A 22,505-nucleotide genomic window follows, 5' to 3' on the forward strand; every position below is an offset into this window, starting at 1 on the left:
ACTTAATTTGGGACACCTGTAATACTCGGCGAGGGTGAGGTAATAATGAGTAGCTCTCATGAGATAGCGGGTCAAGTCATAATGTGCTTGAACGTGGAGCTTGATAGCCCTAGTGGCTATACAAAAGTGTCTCGGCCTTCTCCATGACTAGTTAGGTCCAAACCCTAAGAGACTATGGCTAATCAATCAATCAATCGTATTTTCACAGTAGCTTTTCTTCTATTTCTAGCCTAACCCTGCGGGTCCTATTTCACAACCAAGCGGGGCAATCATTAATATTTATCTAACCTAAAATAACCTATCAAAAGCTACTGGGAAAATACGACGAAACCGGCTTCTTCATTTTCTGTCCATGATCAAAAATGTCTGCTACTTTCATTTCATTGCTATCAAGGTTAGGCAAACAAGCAGCAAATAAATTGACGGTGACTGCCTAGCCTATAATTTTATTGACATTATCAATTGAGAAAAACTAACCCATAATTTATAGATTTATAATTATGGTTCAGATCTTTTGTATACATGTTAATTGGCTGATAAGATATTTATTTGTAAAAAATGTCACTGTTAAAATTATTTATTTTTAGATATTTCAGATCAGTAACATATTTTTTCTTGCTTTTAGTGTGTAGAACAAGTAAGTATACTTTTATAGCAAAACAATTCTGTGCCTGTCTTTCCGTAAATAAGGCTTTTTTTTATAGGAGAAAGATAAGTTTTTAACTTTGAATACATACACCTTTTCTGCAATTTTCTAGGTTTGTCTTTAATTAATTTTTTTTTGAAATTCGTTTTCTTTCAAATTGTTCATAAGAAGAAAATAAGGAGGGAGATTTGTAGGAAGTTAGGAACCTACCTATCAAGCAACTGTAATCGTGCTTTCCCTCATCCATGCTCCTCATTCATATGAGAGTGCCATTAATTAGGGTGGTTTAATATGGAACACCTGCCAAAACTCTAGGCCAGGGTGATGTAATAATTGAGTAGCTTCCACAAGAATTGCGGGTCAGCTTGTAATGTAACATAGAATACACTCAGCTGTGCGCGAAGCTTACCAATCTAGGATTGGTCAAAGGATTCTCACCTCCAATCTCCTCGTGTTTCTGAATCCTAACTTTAGAGAATCAAGGCTACATACATAAGAAGAAACTTATAATCCTATCAGGGATCTAAGGGGAGAAGACAATGGCAGATATATTGATATACATAGATAGCGATAATACACAAAATTACCCCTTTCTGTAGATTAAAAATAGTGGTTGAAACATTGAAAAAATTAACTTAATGAGCTAATCAATCAAAATTCACTGAAGTCCCCAAAGTTATTGAGCCAACGGATAAGAAAACGTTATTATAAAACTTGGGGGACCATTGTAATAAGCAGCTCATCGTCCCAGCTCTCTCTATAATCCTATACAGTTGATTTTCATAGACCCAAAGAGATGGCCTTTTAGGTTAGTGACTCAGCCACTAGAATGAAAAATAGATAAAAAATATTGCTCTGCAATGAAAGAGAAGGGTAAACAACACAGGGAGGAAGGGAGGGGACATTGGGATATTTACTACACTAGTCTCCTAAGTTTTATAGAAGTGTTTCTTATTCGTTAGTTAAACAGTTTTGGGTATTTCTCTTGAATTTTCATTGGTTGGTTCATAAAGTTAAATATCCAAACTTTTCAACTACTAATTTGAATCTTCAGAAGGGATAATTTTGTGTATCATCACTGGATTATGTACATCATTTATCGGCTATTGTCTATCTCTTTAGATCTATGATTTTCCAGTTGTGTTGGTCCCAGAGATTAGTGACTCCGCCACTAGAATGAAAAATAGATAAAAAATATGTAAGAGCAGGGTAAGAAAAAGTCTAGATTTGCTAAGGATACATTGATATGTCAATAAAAGATAATTTTATCTTCCGAATCCATATAATACAAGATTAGTATTTAGCGATCTAAAGGGATAAGACAATGGCAGATAAATTGATGTACATTGTACATCCCCAATGATGATTCACAAAATTACCCTTCTGTAGATTAAAATCAGTGGTTGATACGTTTGGACACTCAACTTAATGAACCAACAAAATCAAAATTCAAGAAAAGTCCCCAAACTTATTATGCCAACGAATAAGAAGACGTTATTATAAAACTTTGGGTACTAGTGTAATAAGCAATGCAATGTAAGAGAAGGGTAAACAATGTGTCTAGATTTGTCAGGGGTGCAGGGATATACAGTGTGTTTTTTTATGAGAATTTTACCCCACTTATAGTTATCAGAATTTAATGATTAATGGCTTATTTTCTTCGTTTTTTAAGGCAATTAATAGAACAACAAAAAAATATTTCAGTTTTTATTTAAAAAGTACAGTAAAATCTAAAATTCAAAACTTAGGTGTCAACATCTAAAAATGGTTTTAGCGCATTTTTCTTATGCTCAAATAATCAACCTTTTGCAAGAATGGCTGCTAAACACTTCAAAGTTGAGATATAGAGCTAAATGTATACAGATACTATTAGGGACATGTACTAGAACATATCAAAGTTTGAAGGTCATATCTCAACCAGGGAGGGAGTACTGGCCCCCCAAAGTCTACTACAGAAAATCCATTTTTTTAAGAAAATTGCGCTAAAACCATTTTTATATGTTGACACCAAAGTTTTGAAAGAAGGTGTATTAACTTTTTTGCTTTTTATTTAAGATAGCTAGCCGGTTCTTTTAGTAAGTAGTAGATGTAAAATTTTTCATAGAATTCAGATATGCAATCGGTTTTTTTGTAGACCTCTTATTTTTGAAGTAATTTAAGTTTTTAAAAAAAATAATTAAGTCGGTTTTAAGGTACTAAAACGCAACAAAATAAAAGAAGAAAATTGCCAGTATGAACAAAAATAGTAAGATCTTTAATTTGACACCTTACTTTTAAAATTCTGTTGAGTAATTATTGAAAAAATCTATTTTTTTTAACTTCGGTTTAATAAAAACTTTAAACCTAAATATTTTCTCAAACAGACATAAAAAATATGGGTTCATATATACCTTTAGAATCAGAAAAATATTACGAATCCATTCTAAGCAAAATTGAAAAAGTTTTATAAAACTATAATAAAAAATATAAGTTTATTTTAAGAATCATAATTTTCGGCTTTAAAGGGTTGACTTGAACAAAACCTGAACAAAACCTAAACAAATGTACCTACACTGTAACAGATATTTTTTAAACACAAGAAACAATAATGCATTTTTAACTGCATTGTTTTGAAGTTTATAAACAGACTGAAGCAAATTTGTTCATACTTTTTCATTCTTTACATGTTATGTAAGTATCACTATTTTTATTGTAGTATCTATTGTATATATTGTATGAACATTATCCTTTTTTTTTGTCAATTCTATTGGTTAAGTTTTGAGGTGAAGCTTCATGATTCGTCAATTTTTGAGATTTTTGATTGGCTAGTTTAATAGTTAGAATTAAGTGTTGCCTGTAAAAATATAATATTTTAGGCCATTTTTATTTTTTTAAGTTTTTACTTTTTTAAAATTTTGCTTAGAATGGATTCGTATTATTTTTCTGATTCTAAAGGTATATATGAACCCATATTGTTTTTGTCTGTTTGAGAAAATATTTAGGATTAAAGTTTTTATTAAACCGAGGTTAAAAAAATAGATTTTTTCAATAATTACTCAAAAGAATTTTAAAAGTAAGGTGTCAAATTAAAGATCTTACTATTTTTGTTCATACTGGCAATTTTCCTCTTTTATTTTGTTGCGTTTTAGTACCTTAAAACCGACTTAATTATTTTTAAAAAAAACTTAAATTACTTTAAAAATAAGAGGTCTACAAAAAAAACCGATTGCATATCTGAATTCTATGAAAAATTTTACATCTACTACTTACTAAAAGAACCGGCTAGCTATCTTAAATAAAAAGCAAAAAAGTTAATACACCTTCTTTAGATTTTACTGTACCTTTTAAATAAAAACTGAAATATTTTTTTGTTGTTCTATTAATTGCCTTAAAAACGAAGAAAATAAGCCATTAATCATTAAATTCTGATAACTATAAGTGGGGTAAAATTGCTTTCAAAAAAGTTCTCATAAAAAAAACACACTGTATCAATGGAAGATGATTTTAACTTCCACATAATTTAGAACAAAATTTAGAATTGACACATAGAGGGCCATAAAAGTTATTTCATTAAAAGGAAAAATATTTCAAATCCTATTATATATTTTTAAAAAATCAAGCTTTTTTTGTTTGTAGTGAAGGATCTTTAACCACTGAACCGATAGATTCTCCTTTAAAGTGGAAAGTGGAGCTTCTTAAAGGTCCTGGGAAGGTTTATAACTATTTTATGGGAGGTTATCATTAACCTCCTCCTCCTTAAGTGCTCCTAGAGGCCTCTAGGTGTGAGCTTAGTCTTTAAGAAAGCAAATACTTTAATTGAACGCAACTGTGTCAAAACTCTTTCCCCCCTCTAACCAAATTTAATTTTTTCCTCAAAAACTTAACCTTATACCCCTGCGAGTTGCAGGTCACAGAACAATATGAGCAAACATTGTAAAGCAGTAAATTAACCATATTTGTTCTCATGCTTATAGGGATAGAACAATTGGTGATGAATTTATATATCATTGCAAACTTCAAATAGTAAAATTCTTAACTCTTAAGAATTTGGAGAAAAAGGAAGCTTACAACTATAACACTCAAATATAGATTTATATGTTTAAGAAAACATAAATTGTTAAGTAGGTTCAGATTTTTAAAAAAAAGTTAAAATCAAGAACAGACATAAAACAACCTAAGTTTTTTAGAACACGATTTTATGTGCTATATGAGATTCATCTCTTGATAATCGAAAAATATCTAGTTTTTTTCACTTTCAACAGACACCAGATTTTAAATAAAAAAAATTATGTTAAACTTCTGTGGTAAAAAAAGAAATTGTATTTTTTGAGAATGCCTTTATTAACACATGTAAACAAATATGTAAAAATTACATGACATAGTTCTACAAATAAAGGGGGTAAATATTATAAACCAAATATTATACATTGCACTATGGGGCTAATAGGAGTTGAAAACCTGAAATAACTGCTAGGGGTCCAAAAATGCCTTTCTACGCTTTCTAAATTTTATCTAACTACTTCAGGGATCACCATGCAAAGTTTGAAAACGATAGGACAATTTTAACATGCCTAAATTAATGAAAAAAAGCTATCTGTCTCGGACGGACTGACCGACCCTAATTATAAAAAAGCTTCGCTTTTAATAACACAACAATGCTTTACAAATAATAGGGGTAAATATTATAAACCTAATATTAAACATTTCACTATGGGGCTAATAGGAGTTGAAAACCTGATATAACTGTTATGGGTTCAAAAATGAGTATTTAATTGGGCAAGGCCTTTTAGAAGGGTAAAGGAAGTCTTACCCTAATAGCCTAAGTTTTTAAAACTATTTAGAGAGACCTTTCAGTACACATAAACACTAAACAGACAGACACACATCCTTCCTAGTGCTGATCTTTCGACAAATATGTAAAATTAAATTACAGAATTATTCTGCAGCTTAAAGTATTCTAATCGATTAGACTGGTCCCCAAAGTATTTCGTTGGGTTAACAAATTTTGGGACTTTTACTTAAGTTTGATTGGTTGATTCATTAAGTTGAGTATCCAAACACTTTAACCAATAATCTACTAAGAGGAAATTCTGTGTAACATCTTTATGGATGTACATCAATTTATCGGCCATTTTCTTATCTCTGAATCTTTGCACCTATATTTTTCTTTCATCTAACTTTTCATTGCAGTCAAAACCTTCTGCATTTTTAAATAACAACAAAAACTATTTATTTCACATAAATTAGAATTTCCAAAGAAATTTGATTACAAACTTTTTTTCTAGACTTTTTTATGTTCTTATTTTTCTTTTAATTTGTTCTATCTGTTCTTTTAATTTTATACTAGGAAACTTATTTTTTTTTTATTACAAAAACAAAGATGACAACATCCAAAAAAGCGAAGCTTCTAAACGGTAGGATAAACGAACATTAACACTTGTCAGAACTGAATTGTCAGAATGTAAATAAAAGTCGATACAAAATTGTAAGTAAAGAAGGTGTATCAACTTTTTTGCTTTTTATTTAAGATAGCTAGCCGGTTCTTTTAGAAAGTAGCAGATGTAAAATTTTTCATAGAATTCAGATATGCAATCGGTTTTTTTGTAGACCTCTTATTTTTTAAGTAATTTAAGTTTAAAAAAAAAATAATTAAGTCGGTTTTAAGGTACTAAAACGCAACAAAATAAAAGAAGAAAATGGCCATTATGAACAAAAATAGTAAGATCTTTAATTTGACACCTTACTTTTAAAATTCTGTTGAGTAATTATTGAAAAAATCTATTTTTTTAACCTCGGTTTAATAAAAACTTTAAACCTGAATATTTTATCAAACAGACATAAAAAATATGGGTTCATATATACCTTTAAAATCAGAAAAATATTACGAATCCATTCTAAGCGAAATTGAAAAAGTTTAAAAAAATTGTAATAAAAAATAAAAAAAATAAAAAGTTTATTTTAAGAATTGTAACTACTAAACTAGCCAATCACAAATCGCGAAAATTGACGAATCGCGAAGCTTAACCTATAAAGTTAACCAATAGAATTGCCAAAAAAAAAGGAGAACGTTCATACAATATATACAATAGATACTACAATAAATATAGTGATATTACAGAACATGTAAAGAATGAAAAATTATGAACAAATATGCATCAGTCTGTTTATAAACTTCAAAACAATGCAGTTAAAAATACATTATTGTTTCTTGTGTTTAAAAAATATCTGCTACATTGCATTGTCTTTTGTTTAGGTTTTATTCAGGTTTTATTCAAGCTAACCCTTTAAAGCCGAAAATTATGATTCTTAAAATAAACTTATATTTTTTATTTTAGTTTTATAAAAGTTTTTCAATTTTGCTTACAATGGATTCGTATTATTTTTCTCATTCTAAAAGTATATATGAACCCATGTTTTTTATGTCTGTTTGAGAAAATATTTAGGTCTACAGTTGAAATGAAATGAAATGAAATGAAATATTTATTTTATGACACATACAAAAAAATATATATACATTACATGGTATAATCACAAACAAACAATAAAATTGATCATGATTACTTATAGTTTAATAATAAAGATAATAGTATTCACATTCAAAATTCGTGTCAAAGGACTAATTAATCTCTCTCGAGGTAATATTAAGTAGCCTTTGCAGATAAGAAAAAAATGATAAAAAAATATAATAGATAACATGAAGCTTAATTATTTAAAATAAGAACTTACGCATCATATATGATAGGGATTATAATGTGGAATTGTAAGGAAGGGAATTGGAGGGGAAAGTAACATGATGTGTGTTTGTAATATTGACTATAAACATTTATAATTAATATGAGGGGTAAATCAGTGAAGACTTGTAGAACAGACAGAATAAATGTTTTACATTCTTAGGTGGCAAGAACGGCAAAGAAGTCTATAACATGTTATGTCTATTTTTGCTAGAAGGCATTTTTTTAGCTTACTCTTAAATTGATTTAGGTTTAAGGCATTTTTTATATTATCACGGTCGTCAAAACTGTTCCATATCTTTGGAAATGAACAAATAGGAAGCCTCTCTACTAAGTTAATTCGAGAAAAGGGGACAGTTAAATTATTATTGTTTCTCAAAACGAAGTTACCATTTAATTCACCTCGTCTAGGCCACATATTATTAAAAGACCTTGGCAACAAATTATTTTTGTACTCATACATAAATTTTAGTTTGAAGTAATGAGCTAGAGATTCAAAGGGTAAAATATTGAGATTTTTAAATAAAGGACTAGAATGGCTATAGTAGGTTGCTTGCTTAATACATCTCACAGCCATTTTTTGTTTAGTGATTATGCCAGTAAGATTTGTGGGTGATGCACATGAGTAGATAAGGATTCCATAAACTAAATGACAATGAAAAATAGAGTAATATAGAGCTTTGAGAGCTTTTTCAGTGAGTAGACCTTGACATTTTCGGAGACAAAATAATGATTTAGAGAGCTTTTTGTTTAATTCATTTATATGAACCTTAAAATTCAAGGCTGGATCCAAATAAATACCCAAGAATTTTATAGCTGGAATATCACTTTCATGGTTGACAAAGTCAATTCTATGTCTAAGTAAAGGGTTAGGGTTAAGGGTATTTGGATCATTATCATCAAAATATAGATTGATTTCATTCCATGGAATAAGGGAGGGAGTAGGATAAAATATAGTGAATTTTGTTTTGTTGGGATGTAAAGACATTTGATTAGCCCTAAACCACTGGGAAATATTTTTGAGTTCTGCATTAACAAATTCAACAAGCTCATTTAGGTTTTTACCAGAGGCTAATATAGTAGTGTCATCACAGAAAAGTAGGACTTTTAAAAGTGTTGACTTAGGCAAGTCATTAAAAAATATAAGAAACAAAATAGGACCTAATATGCTACCTTGAGGCACTCCACTATCTATCTCTAATGGATCAGAGTCAAAAAGGCCAAATTTAACAAATTGATTTCTATCTGTTAAATATGATTCAAACCAATTAAGCAAGTTCCCATTAATACCAAATTTCTGTAGCTTCATAAGAAGAGTATTTTTAGGCACACAATCAAATGCTTTGCGAATATCACAAAAAATTCCAATAGTATACTCCTTATTATTCATAGCTTTACTTACATGATTGAGTAAATGAATCATAGGATGATATGTTGAATTATTTGCCTGGAATCCAAATTGAAGTTCATCAATAAGATTATTATCAGAAAGATAAGCTTGCAAATTAATGGCAATGAACTTTTCTAGAATTTTTGAAAAAATAAGAAGAAGAGAAATTGGCCTGTAATCATTAAGATTGAAAGGATCTCCGCCTTTTTTGAAGACAGCTGTTACTTTAGCCATTTTGAATTGTTCAGGTACAGAGCCAAGTTCAATTGATTTATTGAAAATATGACATAAAGGATCTAGAATTTGTGAAACGACTTTTTTCAATAAAAAAGATGATATTCCAAGGTAGTCACAGGATTTTTTTAGGTCAAAATTATTAACAATTTCAGTTATAATTGCAGGTGTGATTGGGGGAATGTTAAATAGGTTGCCAGATTCTTCAAGATAAGAGTTAGGGGATCTCTCAGTAGGGGGTATAGCCTGTCGAATGTTAAAAGCAATGCTAGAAAAATGCCTATTAAATGCCTCTCCTATGTTCTTATCACCAATGATCTCATTACCATCAACAATAATCTTATTAGTTGAAAATTTTCTTTTTGAATTCAAACCAGCGACATCTTTAATAATTTGCCAACTCTTTTTAAGATTGTTTTGGTTGGAGACAAGTAGATTACTATAATATAACTTTTTTGCAGTTTTCAGAACTTTGTTATACACGTTTTTATATTTAGTATACAATTCCTTATTTTCAGTTGTTGGAACTTTTGCTAATCTAGATTGTAATTCAAATTTCTTATTCCTAGACCTTAATATGCCTTTGGTCATCCAATTTTGGATCATGTGGTAGTTTTTATTAAATCGAATTTCCTTAACAGGAATATTTCTCTCAAAAGAAGCTTGAAATAAGTTTTGGAAGATAGCATAGCTTTCTGTGGGGTTATTTTTGGCATAGACTTCATTAAAAGACAAATTACTTAAGTCATCTTTAAAGCTTTCAATATTAACGTCAGAAAAATCTCTAGTGGATATTACTTTTGGGTTTGTCTTATGTTTATTAGTGCTAATAAAATGAAAAGTTGAGAAATGGTCGCTCAAATAAGTAGTTATTACTCCAGAAACCATTTGATCCTTAATATCATTTGTCCAGATGTGGTCAATAAGCGTAGCTGTATTGTTATGGGCTGAGACTCTTGTAGGGTTAGAGATCAGCTGCAGGAAGCCAGCGCTAAAAAGCATGCTGACAAAATCAGCTGTATAATTATGTACATTGTAAGCAAACAAATCTAAATTAAAGTCTCCACAAAGAATTGCTTTACATTTTTGCTCCGTGATAGAGTCTAAAATGCCTTGAAAATGTTCCAAAAATAACTCTATTTGCATATTAGGTGTAAGATTGTTTAACCCAGTGCTTGGGGGTCTGTAGAAATTACCAATAACAAGTTTTTTCCTGTTGCTAAACTCCAATTCTATGAACAAACTTTCAATAATTTTTTCATGAAAAATAGAATACTCATTTAGAACAGAAAAATTTAAAGATTTGTTAATATAGAAAGCTACGCCTCCACCCACAAAAGTTGTTCTTGTTTTAAATAGAATAGGATGATATAAAGATATTTCAAAAATGGATGGAATAACAATGGAATAACATTCTTGTAAACAAATGATGTCAAAAATAACCCCTTTCTCTTTCCAAAAATGAATTAGATCAGAAAGGCTAGAAAATTTAGAATTAATAGATTGAATATTTAAACTGAGGATAGAAATGTTTTTTGAATTTTTAAATTTTTCACAAAATTTATCAGGAGAATAGTATGAGCTCTGTATGTCTAATTCTCGATAAATATCAACCTCTTCATTTTCTTCAAAAAGCAATCTGTGAAAATTGTTGTTACTTAGATTGTCTGTCCCAAATCTATGAAATGATTCATTCATTTATAATAAATCCAATGTATGAAGAAACAATATACAAACACACAAACCAAAAGTAAGAAAGGATAGAGAGGGGGTGCAGGGAAATGAGGGACTGGATAAGGGTGGGAAAAAGGGGGGGGGGGTGAAAGTCATAAATACATACAGGTGTACAAGGGGTGTAGGGGTTGTAAGAAGGGTAGGAGAATGGGAGGGGGTAGGTATAGATCTTACACTTCCGGTAATACGGACAATTTTTACTATTTTTCATATCCTATATTTGGGGTGTCCAACAAATTTTAAAATATTAAAATCATTAAAGAAAAACAAATGTTTTTTAGAAGAGGTATAAAAGATAGTTTGTATGGTACTGAATATAATCCTAATTATTATAATAAAATATTGTTTTATCTAGAGCTAAAATTATTGTATATTGAGAAAAAAACAGAGGAATCAGATAAGAATTAATGCTAAATTTAGGAGAGAAAAAAATAGGGTTTTTTTTATTTAAAAGAAGATTCTTGTAGGAATATGTTGATATATCTAATCTTTAAATGAATTTACATTAAAGGTAGAGCAGGCAAGATCATTATCATTTGGCAATAGACCTTCACCTTTTTCAATTTCACCTTTTGTAGCTCCATTCTTTACCTCCTGCCAGCTGCTTTCCCCTGAATCCTTATGTTCTCCTTGGGCTCCACCAGCATGCTGTCCATCCCGACCAGAAAACTGTCCACCACGCCCTCTACCACGTCCTCCAGGAACACCTCCACGTCCACCAGGAACACCTCCACGTCCAGCTGGCACTCCACTACGTCCACCATGTCCAGATGATTGGCTCCAAGGCCCTCCATTGCCTCTAACTGGGCCCTTAGATCTCAGTTGGCGATTATTTGTAGGAAGATCTGCTCTACTTTTTCTGGAGGGTGATGAGTCATTGTGGGAGGCAACAGCTTTGTCAACCTCTGCTGTGGGATCTGTCCTTATATCCTCAACAAAGAATACCTCTGAGAACCCAGCTCCAGTTTCATTAGACTCCTCACCTTTGCTGTCAGCCAGAGAGAATCTCAGGTTCCCATCAAATGCCCAAGCAGCCTTAACCCTAGGGTCTTGTTTCAGGGCCATCAGATATTTATGGTTCATTGCTGTAAGATCAGGAAATGCAGAATAAAATTTAACACCCATTGTTGTCTCTGCTGCCGTTGGATTTGGCATAAATTTTCTCTTATATTTGAGAAACAGATTTCTCATATACCTTGACATGAATCTTATGATGATAGTTCTTGGAAGATTATCTCGTTTTTTACCAACAAAATGACCATTTGAAAGGAGATCAAAAACTTTAGGAACAGAGTCAATCTTTGTAGGGCCCCATTCTGTGTTCACATCAGTGTCTTCAGGCTTTGGGGTAAGCTTCCTCAGCACAGGCTCAATGATAGCATTGTATGCAGTAGTTATGCATGCCTCATCAGCTCCCACTTTCTTAACTAGCTCAGAAGAGACAGATAGCCCATGAATTCTAATGGTCCAATTGCGATTATACTGCTCATTACTGTTGCAGTATAACTTTAAATCACTGCAACATTTTTTGAGGTTTGACTTATCCAGAGATATTTTTGAATCACTTTTGTTAGCATTGCATAACAGTTCTTTTAGTTTTTCAGGCGTCACTTTATTGTCAATGAGAATTTTAGTTAAATCCCCAATATTACTATCACTTTGTTGTTGTTCAACTTGATTTGTAGCCATTGTTAAAATAGAAAATTGTTGGACACCCTGTCACCAATAATTTCTATTTATAGGTCATACGGGATATGTTTATTACACGTCCGTTCAGTCTGGCGGTCAACTATCAACTATTAAACCGAGGTTAAAAAGATTTTTTCAATAATTACTCAACAGAATTTTAAAAGTAAGGTGTCAAATTAAAGATCTTACTATTTTTGTTCATACTGGCCATTTTCTTCTTTTATTTTGTTGCGTTTTAGTACCTTAAAACCGACTTAATTATTTTTTTTTTAAACTTAAATTACTTAAAAAATAAGAGGTCTACAAAAAAAACCGATTGCATATCTGAATTCTATGAAAATTTTTACATCTGCTACTTACTAAAAGAACCGGCTAGCTATCTTAAATAAAAAGCAAAAAAGTTGATACACCTTCTTTGTTGAAAAACTGCTGAAATACAGAAAAATTGTGAAGGACATACTTACATTATTAGGACTTGATTATAGAGATGCATCGCTTATAGCATTGTACTTAGTTGTCCTAGGAATCAGTTTACAAAAATCGGATCAATCGAATAATTTTATGACATAAAAATTTGTTGTTAAAAAAGTGAAAAATCGTCATGTTTAAAAAATTAACGACCGGCCCTAATTATAGAAAAGCTTCGCTTTTAAAAAGTTTCAATACTGTTATCTAGCTAAAAATGCATTATTAAAGCTATTCGAGAACAGGTGAGTTATATGGATTGAGATAAACTGGATAAAATCACAGGAATCTAAAGGGATAAGACAATGGCCGACATCCCCAATAATGATACACAAAATTACAAATTTGTTTAACTGTTTGGACACTCAACTAAATAAATCAATTCAATAAATGTTTCAAAGTTGTTCATCCAACGATTAAGAAAACGTAAGGCTGGGGACTAGTGTAACAAACAGCCCTATGTCCCCTCCCTCCCTGGTATGAACAAGAACATATTAATATTTATATTGGTCTTATTTCAGATATTTATCTGAAACCTGAAACCCTAAGGGCCCCGAGGTTTGTGTGAGTGAGTTGAATATTCATTAGGGTGGGTCGATTTTGGACATTTTTTTTCTGAGGCCAAAGCGGGGATCTGCAAATGATTTGTATGAGTATAATACACCTTTGGATGATTTAAAATTTATCCTAAGTCTTAAAACCGCTGACAACCAGACATTCAATTGTATAGCTATTTGTAAATGGGAGTCAAAAATTTATTGAATCAGAACTATGGCTTCATGGTGCTCCCAGGAAAGGCATTGAGGAGTAGAATCAGGAACTTTTAACCGTTTCAAAAAATCTCGTTCCTAGCCTGAGAAAATCTAAAAAAACTCTACATATTGGACAATTCTCAATAAACCTTTAAAAAATGTGGTTTTTTAGTGATTTCTAAGGCTAGGAACGAGATATTTCAAAACGGACAAAAGTTCCTGATTCAGCTCCTCAAGGCCTTTCTAGGGAGCACCATAAAACCATAGTTCTGATTCAAAAAATTTTTTGAATGTCGTCTTTGCATATTAATAAGTAATCAAATATATTTTTTAGTGGTCGCGTTCTAAAACTCATTTTTTTAAAATTCTTTTTCGGTCAGAAATGTTTTAAAGGTTAATTTTATCTGTTGCATATCCCCTCTTTGTCTAATTCCGATATGAACCCACCCTAATATTCATCCATTAAAACTAATAATTTTAATCTACAGAAGGGATAATTTTGTGTATCATTAATGGGGATGTACATCACTTTATTTGCCATTTTCTTATCCATTTAGATCCCTGATATTTAAGTCTTCTAAAACTCAATTGTTTCAGATATTTAGCTGCAACCTTAAACCCTCAGGGCGCCGAGGTTTGTCTGCAGGATGTTCTGAACAGGATCCAACCAGAAGCTCCAGCTGTGCCAGGTTAATGGATATAGAATATGAGAGGGAAAAAATTGTCAATTTAGGTTGCTAACATGGAAATATTTTATTGGTTCATTCAGTAGGACGGGGGGAATGGGGTAATGGGGGTGGAGGGTTGTTTTCGTTATTTTAGCTCACTGCAAGTTTCACTTTATTAGAGAATATGAAAATCTGGTAATGATATATCCAATAACAGGTTGATGGGAGCCATGATTGCACCTGTTATCTCTCCTGCTACCCAAGAAAATTAGAAATAATACCTTTCATTGGGATATCAATATCATAATATTTATATTTTTTATCTTAACTTTTTCTTTTATTTGTTTATATAATTATATTGGGCTGTATGTCTGTAACGGTAAGCTCTTTCTTTTCAATAATGTAGACATGTTAAAATTTTCCCATCTTTTCAAACTATGCATGATGATTCCTGTAGCAACTCTATTATCTTTACCAGAAAGTCCATTTAAAAACTGCAGATTTTTTAACTTTTTTGATAACAAATTTTTGGTAGGTATTATATAAATTTCCTATTCATATGATTTTTGTGATATTGAATCATATGACAACAAGGTACAATATTGAAATGAAAAGTATGAAAGTTCCTAAAGAACAATTTTGCAACAAAATTATGTACAATTTTTTTGGACTTAATTAATGTTCTGCTTATTAAGTTCAAACACTCAAAAGGAGTTATTATTCGTTTTTTTCTTCTTTCTGATTTTAGAGCTCCGCTTTTATGGATTTTGTTATCCTTGTTGTTTTAACCTTTTCTTTTATCTGTTTGCTTTTTATTTCATTGTTTTATTGTGTTTTTTAGTTTCACTTTCAAACAAACTGTGATATACAAGAATGTGATAATAATCCTTTTTCCAGTATGGCTTTTAATATCCAATTGCTTAGATCCAGTTCTCAGCCATATTAAAAATCATGTATAGCATTGTATTTCAGACAATTTTCCACGAATTATAAATTAAAAATCATAGAATTAATACTGAAGGCCCAGGCTAACACATTTTTTTGTTGAAATTTTTCATTTTAATTTCTGTGGAAAGCTGTATATAATACGATGCGATATAACTATTCTAGAATTTTTAGTGTATAATTAAAAGATTCTTGATTGTGTTCATAAATTTTATTGTTGATTTTAATACCTATGCCTTTTTCTAATATAAATGTTTTTATTAAAACTGTTCACAATTTTGTATCATTTTGTGTTAAAATGCATTTTTTTGCATTTGCTGCTTTTTATCCTCACTTTTATCCATATAAAATCGTAGGTAACACGTGGCTACTTTCACCTTTAGTTGAACACAGGGATCTAAAGGGATAAGACAATGCCGGATAAATTGATATACATACCTAATGATAAGACCCAAAATTACTCCTTCTGCAGCGTAAAATTAGTTGTTGAAACGTTTGAACGCTTAACTTAATGAACCAACCAATCAAATTTCAAATTATCAAAGTTCCCAAAGTTGTTAAGCCGACGAATGAGAAAACTCCTCTCATTAGGGGCCACTCATCCCCCCAAAGGAATTTTACCCTGAAATATAAGGGGGGGGGGGGAGTTCTGACAAATTTGCGTAAACCTGGTATATACGCTTTATCTTTGGACTAAGAGGATATTTTATTAAAGATAAAATCATTCTTATATGATGAATTTTCCCAAGTTTTAAGATTTTTTTTGGATATGCCTCCAGGTTCCGGAGCTCCAGGCCTCCAGGTGGTCTGGACAGGTAATTCATCTATAAGAATGATTTTATCTTTAATAACCTATCCTCTCAGTCCAAAGATAAAGCCTATATACCAGGTTTACGCAAATTTGTCAGAACTCCCCCCCCCCCCCACTTATTTGATGCCTGGATCAAAAGCACAAAAATGAAAAAACCCTGAACAGGAGTTTGTTAAAATTGGATGAACTTTTAAAGTTGTTTAATAACATAGAAAAACAAAGTATAATACAGCTCAGTTACTCTTTTACTACCTTTAATGATCAATTTTAGCTAGCAGCTAAAGTGCTGGGAGGAAGGGGACATTAGTATGGCCCAAATGAAGGTCTAAATCGCTTTTCAATGTGCGGAATGTAAAAATAGGCTATGTATTGTTTGTAGATTTTAGCCCTATAATTGATTTTTTAAAAAAATCTATCGCTATTTCGTCAAATGCATATTTATTTTCACTTTTACTTCCCCAAATTAAGAATGCCTTACACCAGATATAAAGCAAACCATCAAATTTTCTGTCTGTTTGTTTACAAACATTGAAATAAAATATTAAAATCACCAGGAATAAACATATGAAGAAAGAAAGTTTAAAAATCTATTTTTGTACAATTACAATAATTTGGGAAAGCTAATTCATACTGCAAAATCATTGAAGAAAAATAATTAAAGATAAGCCTTACTCTTTATTCCTGGTTTAAAAAAAACAATCAAATTATTTTTTGCAATATTAATTTTTTTATTAGTATGCTTTTTTTTTAAGTTGAATATGAGAATAAGTATATTACATATTTTTTTACCTACATTTAATTTTTTATTTAAGTAAATTGTCTCTTTATTGGCGACAATGTCTGTTGAGCCATGAAATTTATTAAAAACACTTTTTCCTATTTTATGTCTTTAAAATGTATATTTTGTAGAGTTTTTCATCATTTCTCTTCTCATAAGACTAATAGCTACTGTTTTAGTTCAATTTCTTTCACAAATTATCAATTTGAATAAAACAATGTTTTTAGACGTTTTTCGGAATTATTCGGCAGGAATGGCGGTTCTGCCTACTTTTTATAATTGCTTCATATTTGAACTCTTGTTACATTATTTTACGTTGGCAGTTCTTCAATTATTTCTTGTTAAAATCATGAAAATATGAAGTTTTTTGATAAAAAGCTTAAGATTGAAATTTCGAGATCAATTTTCATTGTAGAGAGGTCTAGTTTTCACTAAAAGGTCTACATCTGAGCCGGTAATAACTTCAAGGTATCCGCAAATTGATATTGTAAAGATTTAAAAATTCATGTTTTTTTTGGGCCAGTCTAGGGGACATAGGTCTGTTTATTACACTAGTCTCCAAAGTATTATAATAACGTTTTCTTATTTGCATCGTATTATAAACGGCTTTCCGCGGATATAGAAAGTACAATTATAAGATTCAAACTAGTTTTTTAGCCCCGAAGTGCCGAAGGCACCGGCTAAAAAACTGGTTTTAATCTTTTGATTGTACATTTTTATATTCGTAGAAAGCTGGATATAATACGATGCTAGACATAGTTTTTTTCGTATGGATAAGAACCGGTTCCTATCCACCGGATTCGAATGAATACGAGAAAACTATTTATAGTCTATTGTGTCTTGTCCCTTTAGATCCCTGGCTAAAGTGCCATAGTGAGCGAATCATTTGCTATTCATCTTTGCCAAATTTTCTGGTTTGCATTTGCAAACTTTTACAATTTGGCATCTCTATACTCTATCTCACTACTACCATTGACTGGTTCCTGAGACACAAGTAGCACACATTAACATAGCATTACAGGGTAATTTTGGCATAAAAAAAGTTGTGATTAATTGTAAAAAAAATGACTCTTGAAATTGCACTCCACTTCCTGTTTAAAGTAAATATCATTCCATTCCAGGGAGATTGGGGACATCTGGCTGTTTATTGCACTAGTCCCCAAAGTTTTTTTAACAACGTTTTATTATTTCTTGTATGAATAACTTTGGGGACTTTTATTAAATTTTGATTGGTTGGCTCATTAAGTGTCCAAACTTTCAACCACTGATTGTAATCTACAGAAGGGGTAAATCATTGGGGATGAACATCAATTTATCGGCCATTTTCTTATCCCCAATTTTATTTTCATGAAAATTTAAATTTGTTTAGAAGTTAAGCTTCATTTTGTTCTAAACCTTGGTACTATGTTTTTTTTTGTACCCGGTTACAAATGTTTATTGAGATTTAATTTGAAACATGTAACTTGCATTGTGTATTTGCTAATAATTAAATCTGTTAAAATTTTATAAGCGCATCTACTCTTTAACTAGATTATATGCGACTATTTTAGCTAATAGGATGAGTTTTCTTTTATCGTTAGTGTTCACGATCACTTTTTCAAAGATATTTTTATTTTATAATGCTTTTGATAAAAATCAATATTATAATTAGTTTCTAAACTCTTACAGTTTATTATTGTTAGCTCACTGAATAGATATATATCTAGATGGTCCATATGACCCGAAAATTCGTCAAGCTTAAAAATGGATTACTCAGCAGACAAACGCCTTAGGTTTTTTTTGTATTCAAGTCATGCAAGCTACGAAAAGTTTGGATGATATTATTTTTTGAAAACTAACTTTGTCCTGAGGAATTACGCTATTTATAGTCAACTTTAAAAATAAAATAAAAATATGCCCTTTCTTACCAAAATCTGTACAAAGTTTCAATCAATGACATGTCTGGACTGTTCCTCCATTATCATCCTATTGACTGATTTAGAGAATATATGTCTCTAGATTATCTCTATTGCTTACTGTTGCTGTGTTTCTTATGGAAACAATTTTACAATAGACAGTTTTCCGTGGATATTAAAATCTAAATTATAAGATTCAAACTAGTTTTGTTAACCGGCCCCGAGGAACCAAAAGCAAGGGCTAACAAAACTGGTATTAATTTTATGATTTTTATAACAATATTCGTGAAAAATTAACTGTAATATTATTCTGTATGGTTTTTTAGTATTGCTGAGAACCGGTTCTAATCCAGCGGTTCAGCGTTGTGGAGCCGCCATATTTTGCCGGAGCTGGAGCCGTAATTTTCGTTATAAAACTGCTCCGGCTTCAGGTTAGCTAAATAAAGAGATTTTTTATTAATTATAATTTGGTAACTCTGTTTTGTAATGTGCAAATGCCCCTTTTAAGTTTTTCAAGTCCATTTTTTATCAAAAATTAAACTTTTAAAAGCTTTAAAAGTAATAAATAGACATGGTTGGGTTTTTCTTGATTTTATGTCGGAGCCGTAGCCACTGCTTTCACTGGCGGCTCCGCGGAGCCAGAGCCGCACCAAATTCAAACGGCTCCGCAACGCTGCAGCGATTATTAATTGGTTTCGAAGCCATACTTGAAAAAGTTTGTCATTGTTAAATTAAATTAAATGTAATATTGACAGTGGCTGAAAGAATGAATGCGGGGAGGAAGAAAATTAAAATTTGTCAGCAATCTTAAAGCGAGTTCCAGGGATATTTTTTCTGATTATTTCAACTTGAAATATTATTATTTTATACCATAAACGGTGTTGTAATTATAATGTAAGAGAAAAACGCGGGAACTTGCTTTTAACTTTTATTTCGGAAGCAGCCAAATACTAATTAACACCAGAGGTGACAAAATTTTAAATTGGTAAAAAAATGGAACAACAGCTATAATTATTGTTTTTTATTTTTCCCAGGGATCTAAAGGGATAAGACCAAAGCGGGGATATGCAAATGATTTTTATGAGTAAAATTAACCTCTAGATGATTTAAAATTTATTTTTAGTCTTAAAAACGCTGACGACCAGACATACAATTGTATACCTAGCTATTTGTAAATATGAGTAAAAAATTTATTGAATCAGAACTATGGCTTCATGGTTCTCTTAGGAAAGGCATTGAGGAGTAGAATCTGGAACTTTTGTACGTTTCAAAATATCTCGTTCCTAGCCTGAGAAAATCTCAAAAAACCTCTACAAATTGGACAATTCTCAATAAACCTTAAAAAATGGTGTTTTTTTTAGTCATTTCTAAGTCTAGGAACGAGATATTTTGAAACGGACAAAAGTTCCTGATTCTACTCCTAAAGACATTTCCTATAAGGAGCACCATAAGCCATCGTTCTGATACAATAAATTTTTGACTCTCATTTACAAATACCTAAACATTGCATTGTATGTCTGGTTGTCAGAGGTTTTAAGACTTAAGATAAATTTTAAATCATCCATAGGTGTATTATACTCATAAAAATTATTTGCAGATTCCCGCTTTGGTCTAAAGATAAAAATGTCCAAAATCGACCCAACCTAATGTACATCCCCAATATTCTACACAAAATTACCCCTTCTGTAGATTACAATTAGTTGTTGAAACGTTTGGACACTCAATTTAATGAACCAACCAATCAAAATGTAATAAAAGTTCCCAAAGTTGTTAGCCAACAAATAAGAAAACCTCATTATAAGTAAGGACTAGTGTAATAAACAGCCCATTGTCCCCTCTCTCTCTATGTGTGTATGTGTGAGCTTTTCTAATTGCTGACACCAAAATTTATAATTCCCACGTCTCCAATAAAAACGCATCCAGCCATTTTATATTTTCACACCAGACTATTGTTCTAAATTTGCATCTTTGCTTCCAACCAACCAAATAATTTAAAGTTCTTTGAAGGAATAATATAATGATTTTGATTATTGAAGTTGAAACAACTTTGAAGATCTTAAGACACACAAATAAAACTGCTTAATTTAGTAGAGGAAGAGAGAGGAGGGATAATGGACTGTTTATTTCACTAGTCCCCAAAGTTTTATAATAATGTTTTAGTATACATTGTGTAAACAACTTTGGGGACTTTTGGTTAGTTGGTTAATCAAGTTCAGTTTTTAAACGTTACAACCAAGAATTTTAATCTGCGGAAGGGGTAATTTTGTGTATCATAATTGAAGTTTCATTAATTTATCAGCTATTGTGTTATCCCTTGGGATAACTGTTAATTTAGGCTATATATAAAAATAACATGATGTTTATGAGTTTGTACTGAACCTAACCGATATGGTTCTCCTTTCCAATCAAAATTTTAATAGGTTCTAGGAAGGTTTATAACTTTTTTTTGAGGGAGGATACCAACCTCCCAAGAGAAATCACCGTTAGAAAAAAATTAACTCCCCCTAAATTTAGTTTTCCATTATAAAACTGAATTTGAATTGAGGGGGGGGGGGGTCAACTTCACCCCCAACACACACACACGAGTGCCCCTAGAGGCATCTAGCTGCTAATACAAAAATGAATTAAATTTTAATTAATTTTATTTTTGTTCAAGCATAATAAAGATCTTTAATGCATACAAAGAAAATAGATTAAAATTGCATTTTATTTCTGACAGACTCAATATATATCCACTCTAGAGCCCTGTATGGGGAGAGAATGTCACAGTAATGCATCCCTGGGTAACCAAAGCACTGAGTGAAAACTTTGGGTACATTTTATTAAATTGTGTCTTATAGGCTTCAAACTATTGAATATGTACATCAATTTATCGCCCATTGTCTTATCCTTGCATAAAACTACTCCATTTGATACATAAAAAAAGAATTAAATTTTCAACCAATTTATTTTTGTTTAAGCTTAATAAAGATCTTTAGTACAAAGAAAATAAGTTAAAATTGCATTTTATTTCTGACTGACTCAATATATATCCACTCTAGAGCTCTGTATGGGGAGAGAATATCACAGTATTGCATTCTTGGGTACCCAAAGCACTCAGTGAAAACTTTGGGTACATTTTATTAAATTGTGTCTTATAGGCTTCAAACTATTGAATATGTACATCAATTTATCGTCCATTGTCTTATCCTTTTAGATCCCTGAATAAAACTACTCCATTTGATACATAAAAAAGTATTAAATTTTCAACCAATTCATTTTTGTTTAAGCTTAATAAAGATCTTTAGTACAAAGAAAATAAGTTAAAACTGCATTTTATTTCTGACAGACTCAATATAAATTTACTCTAGAGCTCTGTAGGGGGAGAAAATATCACAGTAATGCATCCCCGGGTAACCAAAGCACTGAGTGAAAACTTTGGGTACATTTTATTAAATTGTGTCTTATAGGCTTCAAACTATTGAATATGTACATCAATTTATCGTCCATTTTCTTATCCTTTTAGATCCCTGCATAAAACTACTCCATTTGATACATAAAAAAGTATTAAATTTTCAACCAATTTATTTTTGTTCAAGCATAATAAAGATCTTTAATTCAAAAAAAATAAGTTAAAACTGCATTTTATTTCTGACAGACTCAATATATATCCACTCTAGAGCTCTGTATGGGGAGAGAATAATAACAATAATGCATCCTTGGGTAACCAAAGCACTGAGTGAAAACTTTGGGTACATTTTATTGAAATATGAGTTTTTAGCTTCAAACTACTGTTTATCAATTTATCG

General features: G+C 31.1%; 1 long non-coding RNA gene across 8 annotated transcripts; it reads left to right on the forward strand.

The window, feature by feature from the left end:
- The first annotated feature begins 582 nt into the window (after nucleotides 1–582).
- LOC145321673 (uncharacterized) lies at nucleotides 583–15,499 on the forward strand. 8 transcript variants are annotated; one of them, XR_013880374.1, is made up of 5 exons: nucleotides 583–637; nucleotides 14,218–14,309; nucleotides 14,506–14,667; nucleotides 15,037–15,241; nucleotides 15,399–15,499. It is a non-coding gene; the product is annotated as an uncharacterized LOC145321673 (long non-coding RNA). The 8 variants fall into 8 exon arrangements; XR_013880371.1 differs by having other exon boundaries at nucleotides 14,883–15,499; XR_013880372.1 differs by having other exon boundaries at nucleotides 14,912–15,499.
- The last annotated feature ends 7,006 nt before the right edge of the window (nucleotides 15,500–22,505 follow it).

Source organism: Acartia tonsa, chromosome 6, assembly GCF_053477335.1.
Source record: "Acartia tonsa isolate MP-2025a chromosome 6, ASM5347733v1, whole genome shotgun sequence".
NCBI classification, from domain to species: domain Eukaryota; kingdom Metazoa; phylum Arthropoda; class Copepoda; order Calanoida; family Acartiidae; genus Acartia; species Acartia tonsa.